At 39.2% G+C, this 13,781-nt stretch overlaps 1 long non-coding RNA gene across 1 annotated transcript in view; it reads right to left on the bottom strand.

Moving 5' to 3' along the window:
• Positions 1-12,280, bottom strand: part of LOC126192321 (uncharacterized) — a 400,828-nt gene extending 388,548 nt beyond the window's left edge. Inside the window, exon 1 of the long non-coding RNA XR_007538477.1 lies at positions 10,440-12,280. This is a non-coding gene — a long non-coding RNA (uncharacterized LOC126192321). The remainder of the gene's footprint in view (positions 1-10,439) is intronic.
• Positions 12,281-13,781: the final 1,501 nt, after the last annotated feature.

Below are 13,781 nucleotides of genomic sequence, written 5' to 3'. Positions count from 1 at the left end.
ACGTTTGGTGCCGACTGTCAAAAGTTGGTTCATCGACAAAAATGAAGATTGCATACGGCAATAGAGCAATGACCCGAAGCACCGCAGCAGTCTTTGTAGTCACTGGAAAAAGAAGAAAGGTGTGTAGGTACTGCACCGGCCCTCACAGTCGCCTGTCGTTAATCCGATAGAAAGTGTATGGACGTACATCAAAAAGAAGATGCAAAGAAATAAATATCCTAATTGTAACTGCATTCTTCTTTTGTTCGTATATGATGTAAATATATGTTTTGGTTTGTTGTCAAATACATTTTCCTACTGCTTAGCCGGCCGGAGTGGCCGAGCGGTTCTAGGCGCTACAGTCCGGAACCGCGCGACCGCTACGGTCGCAGGTTCGAATCCTGCCTCTGGATGTGTGTGATGTCCTTAGGTTACTTAGGTTTAAGTAGTTCTAAGTTCTAGGGGACCGATGACCTCAGAAGTTAAGTCCCATAGTGCTCAGAGCGATTTGAACCATTTTTGAACCTGCTGATTAACACGACCACGATCTTAAAATACTCTACAAACTCGTGCGGCGTATCGTAGAATAGTACTCAAATGTTTGGGTCCCATACCAAATAGGACTGAGAGGGGATGTTGAACATATACAGAGGAAGACAGCAAAAATGGTCTCAGATTTGTTTGACCCGTGGAAGAGCGTCAAGGAGATGTTGAAGAAACTGAGCTGATTGACACCTGAAGTCTTCGTACAGTGTTTCAAGCACCAGCTTGTAACGGCGAATCTTGGAATACACTGCAACCCCCTGTGTATCTCTCCTATAGGGATCGGGAGCATAGGATCAGACTAATTACAGCACACACAGAGGGGTTTAAACATTCATTCATACCGCGCTCCATTTGTGTATGGGACGGGAAGAAGTCATAATAGCTGATATGGGGAAAAATACCCTCTGCCATGCAGCTCACAGTGGTAGTGTCTGTAGATGTAGATGCGGTCAGTACTTTTCTTATCCGCGCGGAACTGTACCTGGGGGCTCGGCGTGCCACGCGCGTTGCGCTGACGGCCGTGCCTCACACAGCAGTTGCTACTCTGTCGCCACAGGCATTCCTGCGCCGAGCACTTGCCGCATGCCAGCCGTTACATAACCACTACACTGTCGGCCCACGGCGCCGGCGTACGCGCTGGGTCGCGCCGGCTTCACGCTGACAACAAACAGCTTCCTGTCACACGTACCACACTGCGGAACTTGCGGTTGATTTCCACGTCAGAGGTACATGAAATGCACGAAAACATGATGTGAATGGAATGATGTGAATACACTTGCAATGACGTACGTGGATATGAATACTTTGAGAGACATAATGCTATTTACTTACCAAGGATAAGAGCTACTACATCCACTTCATCCCTTTTCTCAATAATCTTATAGCAGAGGAAAATGTTTCATCACCTATTTGCATATACATCTTCCCTGTCTGTGTCGACTACCCCTGGCAAGTGAGCCTACTACAGTATCCCGTACTGGTGAGGAGCGGCTGATCCCGGCGGAGGTTCGAGCCCTCCCTCGGGCACGGGTGTGTGTGTTTGTGCTTAGGATAATTAAGGTTAAGTAGTGTGTAAGCTTAGGGACTGACGACCTTAGCAGTTAAGTCCCATAATATTTCACACACATTACATGACTGGTGAGGAGAGCGCGGCAAGCGCCATAACCCGATATCCTAGACTCTTCACTCTGTGGAAGAGGGGTCAAAATAAGCGAACACGTGTCTCGGCTTATCCACGGATACTTGACCGACTGTTTCTGGAACAAAGTTTTCGTGATATTTTGGGCATACACTATGTGCCTTTTACCACGTGATGCCCTCAGATGAAATGGTGGCGCAATGGTTAGAGTCGCGGGTTTTTTTTCTCTTTTTTTTTTAAATATAACGTTGTCTTTATTCAACCCGCCAGGGTAGCCGAGAGCGCTAACGCGCTGCTCCCTGGACTCAGGTAGGCGCGCCGGCCCTGGGTCGAATCCGCCAGGCGGATTAACGACGGGGGCCGGTGTGCCGGCCAGCCTGGATGTGGTTTTTAGGCGGTTTTCCACATCCCACTAGGTGGTCCCCACGTTCCGCCTCAGTTACACGTGTCGCAGACATTTGAAACACGTGCGCACTATTTCACGATTTACACTAGACGCAGACAGCTTGGATACACTGATTTCCATCTCTGAGTGCCCAGGGTGGCTGCAGGAAGGGCATCCGGCCACCCCTAAAACTAACCTTGCCATATCCGTTGTAACCACGCCGACCCTGCGATCGCTGCAGGACTATGGCTTAAGCGAAAGAAAGAAAGAAAGAAAGACCGTTATCTTTATTTGTCTACCAATTGCATGTCAGCTGAATGAATTAAAAAGGAGAAAATTGCCGGAAATTGTTTACGGTAAAATTCCTGTAGTGTTTATTGTTTCATAATCACCAGGAAGCGCCAGTTTTCGGAAAAGTGAACCTTTATGAATGGTTTGCCGCGAAATTATTGTCAACAAGTGACATCTTCAGCAATGTTAACGACATATCTCCGCCGAGTGAGATTCATACGAAGAAACGTCACTGTGGCTAACCTGCCTCCGCTCAATGCTCGTGTTGTTCGGAATATGTTTAAAATGTTCCTGCGATCGTTATCATCTGAGGGAATGTACCAAATCTTCCTGAAGAATAAAATATGTCAGAATATGAGAAATTAAAAAAAGATTGTAACCTCTCAACATACCACAGACACACACACACACACACACACACATCATAATAAATTTATTACACTTATTGCAAATCCAGTTGTAACTTTAAAATTAACATAAGGCCCTTGCATCTCCTGATTTGGTAACACTTCTACGGACAGTGATGGATAAATGCCAGCCGGTGTGGCCGTGCGGTTCTAGGCGCTTCAGTCTGGAACCGCGTGACCGCTACGGTCGCAGGTTCGAATCCTGCCTGCGGCATGGACGTGTGTGATGTCCTTAGGTTAGTTAGGTTTAAGTAGTTCTAAGTTCTAGGGGACTGATGACCGCAGATGTTAAGTCTCATAGTGCCCAGAGCCATTTAAACCACTTTTGATGGATAAATAAAAATATCAAAAATAAAATAAACAAAAACAATAATCGGGTTTCGAACGTGGGGTGCAAAGTTAAGAAAGTGTGACCGTAACCACTGAGGCACCATTTAGTCTGAGGTTTCCGCACGGTAAAAGACACGTACAGTACCTCAAAAATAGCTCGAAAACTTGGAGCGACGTTTTTTCAGAAACGGTCGAGTATCAGCGGATAAGCCAAAATACGTGTCCGCCTTTTTTCAGACTCGGCTTCGACTGAGCGAAGTTCGTAGGAAATCGGGTGATGGCACTTGCCCTCTTCTCCTCGTGAGTCTCGGCTCGTTTTCGTTTAAACATCGGCACCAAAATTGCGTACGATGTGAGAGCTGTGTGCTGTGCAGTTTGGCAACCGATCGGTGGAAGTGATGCTGTGACAGAGCAGGCGCTTTACAAAAGAATCGAAATGTAGTACCGACATGTAGGAACAAACAATGATAACAGACTTTATTAATGACCAGAGCAAAAATCATGTAGATTTTGTTGTAGACCATTTGGTGGTCTTCAGTCCGAAGATTGGTTTGATGCAGCTCTCCACACAATTTTTTTCTGTCCTGTGCAAGCTTCATCTCTCCGAATAACTACTACAACCGATATCCATTTGAACCTGCAATTTTTACATGCCCCGCCCACCTCCCTCCCCCCTCCCCCGCACCCCTTCAGTTGTACGTTGGTGATCCCTTGCTGTTTCAGAATGTGTCCTATCAACCGATCCCTTCTTTTAGTCAGTTGTAGTTAAGTTATGCCACATATTTCATTTCTCCCCAGTTTCATTCAGTACCTACTCATTAATTACCAAATCTACCCATCCAATCTTCAGAATTCTTATGAAGTATCGCATTTCAAAAGTTTCTATCCTGCTCTTGTCTCCTCTGTTTATCGTCGACGTTTCAGTTCCGTAGAAGGCTACACCCCAGACAAATATCTTCAGAAAAGACTTCCTAACACTTAAGATTATATTCAATATTAACAAATTTCTCTTCTTCAGAAAAGTTTTTCTTGGAATTGCCTTTCTATATTTTATATCCTGTATCCTGTCTATTTCGGCCACCATAAATCATTTTCCTGCCCAAAGGGGCAGAAGCCATCTACTACTTTTAAGATCCCATTTCCTAATCTAATACCTGCAGTGCGAGGTAACGACGAGAGAAAACAGTGTCACCCTGTGCGGGACACACGTTAATATAGTGCGAGCACAATGGAGAGATCAGACCAGGACAAACGGAGATTTGCGCCACTCCTGGAACCGTGCTCTGATACCCGACTTTTACTCGCTGGAATATGAACCCCATATTATTTCATGATTATCAAGTACAGAAGATTGCTTTTATTGAGTCAGTGGAAACTTTTTTTTCCTTTTTTAGTGGAGATACAGACACTCTCCTCCGTGTCATCCAGAAAAAGGCTTCATTTTCTTTTCAAGTGTGAATAAATACCGTTTATTCATCAAGATTAATAAGTGCCTAAGTTTAAATTAAACATTTTTTCTTTTCTTATGGACTTTTCTTAATTTATGAAGTGGGAAGAACGACAGAATTAAATTTATTATTGTATTATTTCATTATTTGAGTATTATTATTTTGTCATGAGGACATGCACCTAAACAAACAAAGGCACTGAAGCCTGGACGATGAACAGACATTTGTTGATAGCAAGGAAGGGCTATAAGGGCAGATAGAGGCCCCATTAAAAAGAATACGGCGTGGTTAAGGTGACCCCTCGCACGAAGCAGGAAATCCAGGTTTGAATCCCGGTCCGGTACAAATTTTTGTTTGTTCTGAAATATTCTACAGCCGATGCGGAACCACAGCCGAAGTTTGTGAGTTAATTCTAATTTAATTCCTCAGCATCGCCTAATTTCATTCAACATGTTTTGCTTGTGGCAACGTTCATCTTATATTCTCCTTTCAATACATTATCTATTCCGTGCAAGTGCACTACCAAGTCTTTTGCTGTCTCTGACGGAATTACGTCACTGGCAAACCGAGATATTATTTTCTACTTCTCCCTAAACTTTAATTACCTTTCCAAATTTCTCCTTGCTTTTTTTCACACCTTCCCCAATATACGCTACAACCTTGTCCCTACTCAGCCATTGCTTTCCCTCCATGTTCTTTGACTCTGTCTTCTGGTTTCTGTACACGTTGTAAATAACCTTTCGGTCTGAGTATTTTACGCCAATTACTTTCAGAAATTTAAGCTGTGTCTGTTTCGACCCCATCACTTTTTGTAATCGACACAATCATCGTGATCAATTCGACACCGCATTTGATGTTCAGTAAGGTACTTCGCGAGTTTATTACCAGAGCTTTTCTTTCATTCTTTCCTGTGGTATTCTTTGTGATCCAATATCATAAGGGGCTAATTTTCAAGGATTCGGATTCCATCCTGCACTTGTCCCCAGTTTGTGAAACAGTAACATTTGTAATTTCACGTCCTATGTTACTTTACCTAAAGCAAACTTTGTTAATAAATCACGATCTTAATGATTCCACTTTAAATTTAGTTGTTGAGCGTACCCTCAACTAACCCACAGTTATTAATTCAATACAAGACCCACAGCTACGATTCATTTGTCAGGGCGATCCTCCTCTTCCATCTCCTTGCACATACCTAATTACCATATACCTGAATTATAGTAGGGATACTCGATACACATCAGTACATGTATTCCTAGAAACACAGTGATGCTTTGCAGTTTTAATTTTTTCCTTGTGTAAACGAAAGGCTTGAGGTAATACATTTTGTGGCATGCACGGGCTGGCCCACTACATTTCCGTACTTGAGACATATCCTGAACAACATCTGAACATAACTGGCAAGAAAGCAACGACAATCTGTGACTGTGGCATAACAGCACACCAGGTCGTATCCTAAGAGAAGCGTCCTAGTTGACGACATAGCAAGGACTGATAAGCAACTCTTTAAGGGGCTCCGGAACGCCCTATGCTTGCAATGTTAAAATAACGCTTATAAATTACATCTTTCCTCACAAAGTATTTGAGGTAGGAAGTTGAACTTTTTACAGATTATTTATTGGAATATGGGCTACAACTTAACACAGGGATTTTACAAAATTTTAGTTCAGTTATTAAAGACGATTTTTTTTCAATTATAATGAAAATTCACAACATTTTTTTGCAATTTTTTATTTGTATATTCCAAAATATACAGTTTTTTGGAAAAAGGCTGTGTTAAATTATGCAGAAGGTACTGTGTAACATTTACTGAAAGTTTGAAACAAATATGTTTGGAAGATCCTTAGAAAACATGTAATTAGTATGAGAAAATAAAAGTTTTGGGAATCGAGCGACAAAGATTGGATTAACTTTTTAGTGCATTCCAGGTCCATAGGATGGATTATCTTCATCCTCTGCAAACTCCTCCTCCAGCTTCCTCTTGTTCCTCCTCCTGTTTACTCTTGCTTGTATTTCTAGACTCTTTACAGCCCTGTCTGCAGCCCGAAGGCGTTCCTTGTCTAAAGCAAGCATCGCTCGTGCCATGTTAGAACCTATCTTCATTCCCATATTTCTAAATACCTTTGGCTTTCCAACATTTCTCCTTTTCTTAAAAGCCTTCAGAGGATTTCTCATAACTTTACTTTTACTCATTATTATACTTCAACAAAACAGAGACTCAAGAAACAGAATTAATTACGAATATTTTCGAGATAACGACAGAGTAAATAAACATGAAACAATCGACAATCACACCAGCGATATATATTGAACCATCACAGGTTAGCCACAACACATACTTTATCTCACATCACTAAAATGTACCTGATGAACACGGACGTTAATAATAACACCATTTGACAGCAGTTTAACAGCGCCGCAGTGGGTCACGCCCATGTAGAACACATTTCAAAAAAAAAATTTATAAATAGTTGTAGTCTTCGGAATTGAATAAATTATATATCTATTAAAAGGTAATAGTCTGCAGATTCAGAAAACGCAAAAAAGTAAAAATTGAACTTTTCATGATTTTGAGTCTTTCCGGAGCCCCTTAAAAGATAATACTATTTACAACACAATTATAGTAAAGGAAACTTTGCTACCCTAATCTTCCAGGTTGTCTCAGAAAAAATAAGGCCAACAGGCAGCACAGCAGAGTTGATTAATGCCTGCAGATGACCGTAGGAAACTAGAACGAAATCCGATAGTCCTACGATGGCTTGGCCCAATAACGGAAAAGTGAAGGAAGGTGAGTACAACCGTGTCTAAGATGAACGAGAAGAATCAGTGAAAGTTACGTGATGAACTCTGATCCACTGCCGCGCTGTCTGCAGGCAGTTAAGAGTCTGGCGAAACAGTCAAACCTACAGCATCCTACTTAACTACTGTCTGAGATTAAATGACCCTCACATAATGATAAGTAGTCAGAGGAGAAGCATTAGTTAACAACGTAAGTTTCAGTACTTGTAGTTGGTGTAGAACAGTCGAGGCGGTGGTAACAGTAAAATGGCTTCTTTATGCTTGTAAAAATTATATTGTTTGTTACTGTAATAGTAACATGTGCGTTTGTATCAATACTAACAGCAGCAACTGATAAAAATAATTGTAAAATTAGTCAAACTAGATTGAAATAACGAAACGCTATGGCTCTTTTTTAGTTAGAGTACAGTAATACCCAACTGACAGTGGAAAAAGATGCCACTGGGATACACGAAAAATAGCGTATAGGAAGCCACCTAAATGTTAGGGCTAGAGCAGTAGGAAGAAATAAAGATAAGGAAAAATAACATAATAGACACTGTGAACACACTTCATTAAGCCGAATGGAAAAAAAGAAAAAGAAATACATTATCATACAGAATCACATAAATGTAATTTTTTATGTAAACATCCATTGTTGTTATGAAGAAGGTAGACCACAATAAAAAATTAATAAAATTAGCACCAGATATTTTCAAACGAGTTCCAATGGTACGTACATAATTAAATGGGACGCATCCATGTGTGGAGGCTCCGAGGAGAACGGACATCCTCAGCTGCTTTCGTCATCATCATCATCAGCACGTGCGTAAAGTTGCGGCGTGCCGGTGGCTACAAAACACGAGCCCTTCTGGTTCGCAGAGCCGAAAATTTGGACAGCAGCAGTTACGTTTCTGCCGTGTTGGCGACAGTGGCAGTGCCCTCTCTTTGAGGAGTCTAGTATTTCCCACACTATGATCTGTGATTATCTTAATAAGTGGCATAGTCTACGGTTCCTATTTACGTTACTTATGTATCTTTTCTTTTATTTCTGCGGTATATTCGTTTCTTATTATATCGTATACTGTTTGCGGTATAGGTTGTTTTTCATTAGTTCGTTGTTGTGATTTTGATTGAGCTTTGTGTCCGTGTTCATAATAAACTTGACAGTTGTTTTAAACAGTCGTATGTTGTGGGAACAGATGTGGGATCTGTAATCTACAGCGAGGTTTTCACAAAACCCACTCAGGACTCCTGTTTTCCTCCATTTATTAGTTTCTATCTATCCAAACCCGCCAAATTTCCGCAGTTGTCCCGTTACGTTGTATAATCGTAAAACATGCGTTGAAAAGAAAAGACGCGACTGTTGCGATGGGAACTGTTCACAGAAAAACGCTGTCATTTTTGTTTTTAGAGAAATTTTATATTTCAAAAAATTAGTAAGCATGTTTGGCGGGTTAATTAACACATATCTTATGGTAATGATTTGGCGAGTTGATTGTCACATACGCTAGAGCCTGCAATCTTCGGAATATCATTTCAATTACAACTTACGAGAAAAAATATAAATAACGGTGCTACACGTCAGCTCGGCAAACTTGTATCACGAATTGCAGTCCGCTTAAATACGTTATCAATCACAGAGGAAAAAAAGAGAGAAAAAAAAACAAAAGCGTATATATAAATAAAGATTAATGTTGGCTTTAAAAAATACAAATTAATATTCAATTAAAATAATTCAATAGTATTTTATTAAAGTTTATATACACGGTTGGAAACGCCACATTAAAGTGCACTGTTCATAATTATTAAAAAGAATTATTTTAAATCAGCTTGTCATGCTGTACAACGCAATAAATCCACCACCAGATAAACAGCTTACCAAGGAATGCTTAACAAAAGTTCACTATCTACATTAGTTTCTCACTGTGCGTTTAACTGCGCTGTCTTCATTTTGGGTGCAAATAAAAAGTAAATCATGCTAATTTTACTTGTTTTGTGGGTCTCTGTGTGATCGAAAATTTCCTACGTAACTACATCTAGAGTTCTGCACCTAGAAATCTACTCTTGATTGGGCTGCCGTCGAAAACAAGTTCTGAAGCGCTGGGAACATAGAGGAATTAGCGTGGTCTGGGCGTCAATCCAACTAGCTCGATTATTCTTTCCCGCAGTTCCTCCTAATCAGTCCAAGCCACTGGCAGGATATTATCCACGTATACGAGCAGATACTTTTGAATACTGTGTTTTTTATTTGAACTCTTAGCGGACATACTGTGCGATAATGTGGAGCTAAGGAATGGGCTAATATCATGACCATTGTGGAATATGTTTTCGCCTCTTGAGGCATTAACAGCAATAATGAAATTGCGTATAGATGATATGACTTGAAAATCTATTTTTTTTCTTTTTTTCTTTCGAAATCCGTAGGCAACAGTTCCTGTGTAGTGGTCCTGTCTCTGCCATATTCTTTTCCTGACTGTGATTGAAGGTCATATGTTGTAAGACAAAATGTTTTTCTCCTCCAGCCTCTCTCTGAGGTGCTATGTGGTAGCCCTGTGTTGCAGATTTATTTTATTACATAGATAAAATATTCTTAAATACGTCCCTACGGACAAAAAGCAGAATTTTAGTAGATATTGAGTATGCAATGATGTCTACGAACTCAACACAGAAAACCTGTTTCGTGCCTACTAACAACGCAGTATCTGGGTTTCATTAACAGAGAACATAATTTGTTACAGCATTTCTGCTATAAATATTTATGATGTGCGATTTCAAGGCGACTCTGCTGCTAGCGAAACGTCACATAATAGTCTGCATTTTCCATGCATGAGGCATTGCAGTGGTTTCACCTTTGCAGTAAACTATCTGAAGATCTTGGACAGTTATATGACAAATTTAGGACAGATTGCCTCAGACACAAATCCAGCTTTATATATGAATGCCAAGGTTACATAACAGAATAAAATGGTTGATTACAATACCCCTCCTTTATTTTTAAGATATGAATACCACATGACTTGATGTATAATACTGTAGTCACTGGAAAGTGCCTATCCAGCACCGTTGCTTTGAAAGGTGAAACCACTGTGAAGCAACATATTATTGCTAAAAACAGATAGTATTTCATTACTTACCACTCGAAGCTTACGGCCAGGCGGCGTGTTGAGAAACATCACTGCGTAAAGATGGGAGGACATGTAAACTTCATCTTCCACATTCGAAGAGCTTTGAAAGGCGAATACTCATGCAACAGCCGTATTGGAGTTTCACTGCGTACAGCAACAAGTTTTGATTTCATGCTCTTTGATACTGTTGATACTTGCTCACTCTTCACTCTAACATCTCCTGTTCCTTACGACGCTGTACATACGGAACTGTGAGCACTGAAGTGACATGCAGATCATTGCATTAAGAGAACATGTTATTACATTGTAACATCATCCACTCATTGTAATTTCTTCCTCCTTGTTTATTTCTGATCTGTATCATTGTACTGAACAGTGCCAAAAGAATTCATTTCACTTTTTTAAAATTATTTTTTACAGTCAGCTATGAATTCAGTTCATGAGAACAACTATGTTAAAATTTTCCTCTGAAACATGTCATTGTAAATCGTGTTGATAAATAATTGCATTCATGAACTGCAACTTCATATCCACCCAACTGCAAACGTTGTGGAAGAATTGATGGTATCATTGAAGTTTAGACTTTCAGTGCAGGATCCAAGAGCAAATACAAAAATACCTTTGTTATCAAGGAAGACGCAATAATCTTTCTGAACGCATTTTTACTTGTAATAAAAAACTAAAAAGTGTCTATATCCAGAATACAATGATGCTGTTTCTTTATATTCTGTAGTTTTACTGTATACGAGTCTTTCACAGAAAACCTCACAATTATTTCTAGCCGAACTTCAACGATCACTTCAGTTTCAGTATTTAAATTTCAAACGCATTGTATCAAAAGAATACTGTCCTTAGAAGACGTAATATTCTTAAAACTTTAACATAATATTGCCCATGGTTTTTTTGTTCCTTTATTATCATTCTCTTCATTGCAGCACCAATGTAATATACTGGAGCTTGCTGAGAAACTACAAAAGTTCTACTGCATTCATAATGTTGTTGGTAAAAATTATTAACAGAAAAATGATTTGAAAGATATACTCACTAATTATGGAAAAGAACTGCAATATCGTTACTGTAATAAAACATTCAACATAAACTTTGAGTAAATCCTCCACAAGAGACTAACTTTTCATGTAGTTTTCGAGGTATTCTGTCTGATTTTTAGCAGTTCCGAGTCGTCTTCTTCCACTCTTGTACACGTAAGTGGTTGTAACGTTTTCATCAGAATGCCTTTTGTTTTTTACTGCAATAGGTACAACCTTTTACCAGCATCTGGAATTGAATGATACTTTTCCTTTTTCACAACTGGAATAATTCTCGTCATGCGTTTTTATATTAACTGTCTAATATCTGCGCAGCACCACAAAAGCATAACTTTGATCTACAGCTATTTCAATTTCGGCAACTTGACTGCGTATTATAAGCGTAAGTCTTCTGGACTATTCGTTGAACTCTGCGCTTGCATTTTCGACTACTTATAGTAAGCGTCATTGTCATGATGCGTCAACGTTTCATATACTTTCTTTTAGTATAACAGCTCTCATCTAAGTTTATATACACAAAACTAGATGTACACCGTATAAACTCATTACATCACACTTTTACCTACAAATATTTTGTAGTTGGATCGGTGACTGGTAGACTGCAATCCACTTACCTCCTCTCGAAACGCCACAGTGATCTCTTATTTTATTTAACATTACTTTGTCAGTTATCTCGTTTTTACTTAATATTATTCTCAGATTATATATAAAGTATACAATACCTCATCTCATAGATATTTATTATCTTAGTACTTGTCTTTTAGCACCGCACTATTAGAAATCACAACGTAAAAATAATAAAATAAAAAAACTTTTCTGAATATTACAAAATCCAAAATAATGGATGATATTCAACCACTCCTTTAGAAATGAAAACATTTGATTCCTGAAAATTAAGTATTCGTGTTGAAAGCAGTGAAAATAACATAATTTCATTAACTGTTTAACAACGTGTGATATTTTTTCTACTCGAGTTCTGTCGCTGTTACTAATTACTGTTACCAAAGCAGATCTTAATTTCAATTTTCAATAACCTAATATAACTGCTTATGAACGTTCCCATTCTTTTTAGCACGTCTGTCATTGGCATTTGCTATGAAATATCTGAAGAAATGATATTGGAGTGTAGTTTGAGAGCTGTCCTGAAGTTTGTACACGGACTATCGCCATCTTGTTGAATGCACAGTAAATCATTCGTATTCTGTGGATACATTCCTTTTTCACTGGAACGTTTAGAGAGGCAGGACGAATTCTTCAGCTAGACGCACAGAAAACATACATGACGACGAATCCTTCATGGATCACTATCTGTTCCTCAGTATGTGACTACTGAATTCAATAAATTTTCGAGTACAATAGCGTCGTCACTTAAAGGTATCCTTAACTCCTTAACTGTGGAATTGATAGAAATCTTGTTCGTGCCCTCAATTTTATTCCCTTTTTCATGGCAATTCTTCAGTCACCACTTACACGTAAACGAACTGTTTAAATGTTAACCATATTTACTCAGTACATTGAGCACCGCTAATACTTCACAGCGAAGGTCGGTAGAATCAGTGGCGCAATTTATTATCAAGATGCATCGTACATTCGCTGATGGTTTCGTGCCTTGCCTAGGCTTCTTCTCTCCCTAACTTCCTGCAGCTGTCACAAAGATTCTGCTGTAAGTTCGTGATTGTCTTATCTTATAGTTCCCGAACTTATAGTGCCAACAACAATACATATTGCGTAAGGTATCAGTTTACTGACTCATTTGTTATTAATTTTCATTGCTCCAACTTAAGTCAACATCTTCACCTCTGTAAATATTGCTTTTTCTTTTATTCCTTGCAATATTATTTTCTGTGGTTATTTCTATTTCTAGTTTAATTACTTCTGCGCTGTCAGAAATTTCGTCTAGCTTTTCTTTCCTTTTATACAAGCATTTGATGATACACGGGTTTAAATATCCTCACTCTTATTTCACCAGTATCCTTCTTCCTTACATCTTTTTGCAATGATACAATAGGACTGCTTCAACACTTTATGCATTCTTCTTATGGACGTCACATAGCATTCTGCTGCAAACAACTAATTTTCAGAAGTCTTGTTTCCGTAATACCAAATACAGTAAATGTTAGCTCTTTTATGTTAATATATTTTCAGCACTTCTCTTCCTTCGTGCATTCTATGAAACTGTACATCGAAATTGCTGAGATTTCTTCCCTTTCTCTCCTCGTGGATCTCTCCTTCCTCGTTAACTTCGAAGTATTAGTTCTGTTTGTTAATGTTAAATCACATTTCCCCCCAACAATAATTTTCATTC

Source organism: Schistocerca nitens, chromosome 1 (genome assembly GCF_023898315.1).
Source record: "Schistocerca nitens isolate TAMUIC-IGC-003100 chromosome 1, iqSchNite1.1, whole genome shotgun sequence".
NCBI classification, from domain to species: Eukaryota; Metazoa; Arthropoda; class Insecta; order Orthoptera; family Acrididae; genus Schistocerca; species Schistocerca nitens.
Note: the sequence above shows the minus strand (reverse complement) of the source record. Positions and strands in the feature narration are given on the sequence as shown.